Raw genomic sequence first — 6,310 nt, 5'->3', positions numbered from 1 at the left:
ATATTTGACATTAAAATAAACTATTTTATTTTATCATAATATCTGTTATATTATATAGAAATGCATGGCATATGCTATATTCCAAAGAAATGTATTATTTTAGAATAGCTCCTTTGACATGCCAGGCCCTACCTTGGTACTCAGCCTTCAGAAGTGGTTAAGACACAGATTCTTGACCATGAGAAACTCACAACCATGTAGAAGAGATGGAAATGTTAAAAAAAATTTTTTTTGTTAAAATGCAAAGAGAAAGTCTTTGTTTATAAGAAGTGCTTTTATGTGCATATATATACATATATGTGTATATGTATAAATACATATATTTATGTGTGATATATATCTATACATATAGGTAGATAGATATACACTCATACACACACACTTAAAGAGAGAACAAATAAGGCAAATATGGAAGAATATTAGCATTTGGGATATCTGGGTAAAGAATACATAGCATGCATCCTCCACGAGGCAATATTGCACTCAAAGGAATGAAAACTGTTCTGGGGGTAAAAAAAAAATCTTGCTTTTTACATATAAAGCATAGATATACATAGAGTCCATAAGGAGATATATGGTATATCTGTGGTATTAAAATTTCATGACAGAATGCAATTAGGAAAAAAAATGTCTAAAAGAGCTCTTGAGGGAGCAATAAGGAGAAAAAAGTTGAGAAACACCAGTACACAGGAATTCTCTATACTCTTTTTGCAACTTTTCTACAAGTCTGAAATTATTTAGGAACAGAAAGTGTACACGTTGCAACATGCCAGTGCTGGGAGAGTCATGGGAGCACAGATGAGGTGGCCCTAATTCTACGTGGGTGGTAAGGGTGCCTCTGGGTTGCAAAGTCCCCATCAGGAAGGTGACATTTGCCCCAAGTCTTGAAGGAGAATCATGAGTGTGCTGAGTAGATAAGGACATGGGCTAATCCCAACAAGCCTCAGAGGAAGATTAAATTCTGTATCATTTAGTCGTCGTGTTTAGCATATCTTACCATATTCTAATGAGATGCAAATTGATAAGCTATGTCTTTTCTAAAAGATGACTCACAATTAAATAACAATCCTTTATTAGGCAGAAGATCCAACTTCTAACTTTCCAAAGAAACGGGAGTTTGAGGGAAAACGACCTTCTTTCTTCTAGGATTCACTGTTGATCTGAACTCTCAGTCTCCAAGGGAATGCTTCTTGATTCATGATTCACAGGCTTGGGAAAACTTGGGGATTTGGGAGAGGGAGGGTGCCAGCCTGTGAAGTCTGCCTTTCGCTCTGATGTTGGGTTGGGTCAGGAGGCCTGAGAGTCAGAAGTTGGCTTTCACGTTCCAGAGCAGCAAAGCTTGCCTTTCTGTCCGCTGGAAACCCGACACTGAGCTGTGAAAGTGGACAGAGTCAGAAAGCGTGCTGTGAGAAGGGGCACAGACAGGGGCAAACGCTGGAAAAATTCTGCTTTTCTCTCCATGCCAGTTGCCTTTTGTTTGGACAAATAATTTGAGGAGAGAACAAAAAAGCAGCTGTTTGCTTAATGCCAAGCCACAAAAACATGGAGCCTTTCTGGCCCCAGCTAGGAGAAAATTCCTTGTCCCCGGCATTTCTGATGATTTGCTTTCTGATCCTACAGACTGAGGGGACACAGAAAGTACCCACTGTCCCTGGAGCCCACTTCACTGGCAGGGGCCACCTCACTCATTCATAACTCAGCAGGACAGGAGGCCGGGGAGGCCAGACAGCTCAGTGCCAGGCCAGGCCAAGCCAGAGGGTGGCTATGATGGAGTGGGGCGGCCTCACAGCAAATCATTAATGCATATAGATGCCCTACCTGCTAGTGGCCTCTTTTCTTGGCCAGAAGAATCTGCAAAAAAGAGTACAAAACATTGTGTTCAAAAGTTTTGGAGTTTGTAACATATACAGACTCATACACACATGCCCAGAAACACACAAACTGCTTGTGATACATACATTTGGTGCCAACATAAACAGGGCCCTGGCCAAAAACTGTGTTGGTTAGCAACTGGCCAATGAAGTGTTTAAAGTTAGAGGCCAACAGAAAAACCCAAACAGTGGTGTTTTTCCTAAACTTGAAATCACCAGTCAGTATTGCTTTTCCTCTGCAGAATGGTTTTCTAATATCTTCACTCAGGAAAGATCCTGTCTGCAAAGAGGCCCGTGACGGATTTGCTATTAGGTGAGTTCATTACCATAAATCCATCCAAGGCAAGTTCCAATAACAATTACAAGGCCATCAAGCCATGAAACCCAATGGCCGCTTTTAATTTGTGACCAGTGCCAGTGAAAGGGAGGAGGGAGGTGCTGGGTTTCTAGAACTGCCTGGTCTCCAAAGTTTATGGAAGCACTGAGGTCCCAAAGAAGGAAAGAGCAGCTTGTTGGGCCAGCCAACTGACACCTGGGAGCGTGGGCTCTTCCCACAAGCCCTCAGGGTCCACTCGTGGCACCATGCAGAGTGAGCACATCATCCTAGGGACACATCCACAGACCATGGAGGATCCTGTTCCCCACAATCTCCCGCCTTCAGATGTTAAATGCCCCTTCTCCTCTCTAATAAAGCCTGTTCCCAGGAATGAACTATGCCAATTATTTACCACTTAGTCTGAATATTTCTAAGTCACTGTTACCAGGTTAAAGGATGTGGTGCACTTGAAATCCATGGCCTAAGCCTTGACTTCTGCTAGAAAAACTAGAATCCCTGGCCAGCAAATGGAAGAGGATTTGGTAGGGATGAGCAGCGACAGGCTTTCTCCAAAGCTGTTCCCACTGCCTGTCTCTTCTTCCCTCTCAGCCTTCAGAGCTCAGCCTAATTCTCCATTTGTAAGTAGGTCAAATCCTTACAAGATGGTCTCTTGGTTCCACATACTCTCCTTAGCCCTTACGGAAGTCAAGATCCACATCTATACCTGATCATCATTCTCCCTCAAGTGCCTAGCCCAGTGCCTGGCATATAGCACATTCCAGTGAATGTTTGCTGAATGAATAAATCAATGAATGATTAAATGAAGCCTTGGATGGATGGATGGGTGGATGGATAGATGGATAGATGGATGATGGATGGATGATAGGTGCATGGATGAATGATGATTGATAGATTATGGAGTTACAATACAACTCCATTTGGGCCCTGTCCGTCTTCCACGATCCTGCCTCCCTGAGAACTCTCTTGCTTCAGTGCAAACTTAAAGAAGCCCAGTCAATAGGTGATGGTGTTACTGGATGCTCACGATGAATTACTGCAGTAGCAATGGAGAAAGGCCAAGAGAGCAACTGAAGAGAAGGGCTGGGAAGATAAAAGGCAGAGAGGGAGAAATAGAGAGGTTGAGAGGTGTGCGGAGAAACAGACCACGGGCAGCTGGAGGAGAAAGACAGGAGCTTTGGGGACCTAAAGGAAAAACAGAGGGAAGAGGGATGACGTTGCGGCCAGCAGTGGAGAGAGGGAATCATGGAAAAAGAATTTGTATCATCAGGAACACAAAAATGATAGGGGCTTCTCTAATAGGACTATAGGGAGGTGAATGTTGAAAGTAGGAGGCTTGTAAGAGGAAGAGAGAGAAGGGGAAGAATCATAACCAGAAAAGTTTAAGTAGCAGAGAAAGAGAGAAACAAGACGAGAGAAAAAATGCTGGCCCTGGGAGCTACAGAAGGGGTGCCCAGCCGAGAGAGCCAAAGCCACAGCCACTCTGCCAAGGGAGGAAACCTTAGGAGACCCACCCAGCCAGAATCTTGAAGTCTCAGACTTTTTCCACCTTATGAGCTGTAAATTGATCTATTCAGTGAGAGAAACCTGGTTTTTATTGAGTAATTTCCTCTGAACGACCTCCAGTTTTGAAAATGTCCCCAAAGTTCTCCGACCCTCCCCACCCCAGGTCCCTGCGTCAATGCCCGTAAATCACTGGGAGGCAGGCCCCCCTTGCTGTGCGTCAGGTCCCTTGGCTAATCCTGATATGGCACTGCGTCCTGCTTGGTGCAGAGACCTCGGACCTGTTTGTTCTGCCAGCCGGGTCCCAGCATGCACCTCACTGAGCTCCCATCCCGGCCGCTCAGGAGCCCCCAGCCACAGAAGGGATTTCTAACTGGTCTGGAGCCACATTCTCCGCCTGGCCTCGATATCAAGGAAATTTCTCAATTTTTCTTCTTAGCCCTCAAACGGGGCCTCTTGCAGATGCAAACAAGGGGCTCTTTATGGGAAACATTGCTCATCACTTGCTTGTACATTGCGTCTTTTATGCCAGCATCCCTCAAAGCATTTTCACAGACAAGTGTCATTGTCTCCCCCTTACAGATGGCACCAAGAGAAAAGCACAGAAGTTAAGTGGTTCAACAAAGGTCGCTCAAAAAAGTCAGAGCAGAGGTGGGAACAGAACCCAGAGCTCCCTGCTCCCAGGCCTATCCCTGCCCACTCCCAGGCCCAGCTGGCCTGGATCCAGAGCCAGCATCCGTGAGTGCCCTTCCCACACTCCAGCAGCATGCAAACCCCTCACCTTCACTACTTAAAGCTCAGAACTGAAACCCCGTCTTCCTAACCAAGATTGCACAGATCTTTGGATGGAAGGGGCCATCTTGCAAGATCAATTGAAGGCCGACGGACTTGCCAAGTCCCAGTCAGGTGCGGGGGGAGCCTGAGGGCCCCTCAGGAGGTGAGAGGCAGGCGTCAGGCTTGAAAAGCAATTGCATTACCTGTGTGGCTGAGGTTTTACTGCCTGCTCCATCTGAAAGTTAGCAAAGTAGTAATCAATGAAAAGGAAATATAATTGAGAAGATTAAAAGCTGAGGGTGGGTATGGACTGGGGAGGGAAGTGATTGCTGAAGAGGTCCATTTGTATAATTCAAAGGTCGATGCCTCTCATTAAACTCGCATCTCCAGACACTCAGGGGATGAAAGAGAATCTCTCCATGCTGACTGGCTGACACCTTACAGTTTCCTCCGGCCACTTTCAAGGGCAACGTGAGGCCAGAGGGATAGAAGAAGCTGTTGGAAAGAGAATTTAGGGGAATCCATAAACAAAAGAACATTTGGAGAATTGAAACACAAAACCTGGTCTTCCGACCCTTTTAAAAGAGATTTCTAAGTTTCTTTTAGATTACGAGGGCTGTAATGAAAGCTGAAACAATGCCCAGGGAAGTTCTAGATTGCAGAGCCTCGCCTTCTCTGTGTATATTCATACCTACCCCAACACAAACACACACACAAGTTTATCCTTACATGGAACGCTTGTGTTTCTACAGCTTCAGATCAGTAATGGACTCTGATTGACACCACATGTTTACTTGCAGAACTAGCAACCATATCTGCCTCTGAGAGAAGAGATAACCTTGTCCTCCACATTCCTCCCAGGGAAAGAAGGTGTGTAGGAGAGTGCATGCACGTTTGTGTGTGTGTGTGTGTGTGTGTGTGTGTGTGTGTGTGTATGTACACACGTGCGTGTCTACAGGTCTAAACTGAGACTTTGGGGCTCTGGGGCCCAGGAGGCCAGGTCTCTCCTGTCTGCCAGGACACAGGCACCAGAGCAGGCAATACTCTGGCTAGCCTTCCTTTCCTTGCTCTTTTTCTGTGGAGGTTGCTAACAAGAGGATGTCCAGTGTATCCGGGGCTCCCTTGTCCCTTCATTTCCTCTTCTGTCCTTGCTCCCTACACCAGGAACACCGACAAGTGTGTTTTGGAGATCATAGGATATAGATAGAGCTGCTAGATTTAGCAAATATATTTGTTTACTATTGCCACCTAACGTATTACCACAAACTTAGCAGCTTAAAACAACACAAATCTTTCTCTCACAGTTTCCAGGGGTCAGGAGTCTGGCGTGGTATGGATGGGTTTTCTGCTCAGGGTCTCTCGCACAGCTGAAATCAAGGTCAGCCAGGCCGCCATCTCTCCTGAGGCTCGGGGTCCTTCTCCAAGCTCCTTCAGGATGTTGCCAGAATCCAGTTCATTATGGGATAGGACTGAGGTCTCTGTTTGCTTGCTGGCTGTTAACCCGGGCTGTTATGAACTCCTAGAGGCTGACCGCTGTTCCCGGCTATTCGTGTGGCCTTCTCTGCAACATAGCTGTTTTCTCCTTCAAGGCCAACAGAAGAATTCTCTACTGCTTCGAATCTTGGACTTCTGTCTCTGGCCTTTAGAGCCAGACTTAAAGGGCTCCTGTGGTTAGGTGCAGTCCAGCCAGATAATCTCCTTTTCGATTAACTCAAAATCAACTGATTAATTACCTTAATTACATTTACAAAAGACCCTTTGGCTATGTAATGTAATCTAAGCACAGGAGGGATGTCCCAAATAGTCACAGGTTTCACTCACACTCCAG

At 45.7% G+C, this 6,310-nt stretch overlaps 1 long non-coding RNA gene across 1 annotated transcript; it reads right to left on the bottom strand.

The window, feature by feature from the left end:
* Positions 1-1,055: 1,055 nt before the first annotated feature.
* LOC111770181 (uncharacterized) lies at positions 1,056-6,003 on the bottom strand. The gene is made up of 3 exons (XR_002803269.2): positions 5,785-6,003; positions 1,819-1,851; positions 1,056-1,373 (listed from the first exon to the last, which is right to left on the bottom strand). It is a non-coding gene; the product is annotated as an uncharacterized lncRNA (long non-coding RNA).
* Positions 6,004-6,310: the final 307 nt, after the last annotated feature.

This window comes from Equus caballus, chromosome 23 (assembly GCF_041296265.1).
Source record: "Equus caballus isolate H_3958 breed thoroughbred chromosome 23, TB-T2T, whole genome shotgun sequence".
Classification (NCBI taxonomy): domain Eukaryota; kingdom Metazoa; phylum Chordata; class Mammalia; order Perissodactyla; family Equidae; genus Equus; species Equus caballus.
Note: the sequence above shows the minus strand (reverse complement) of the source record. Positions and strands in the feature narration are given on the sequence as shown.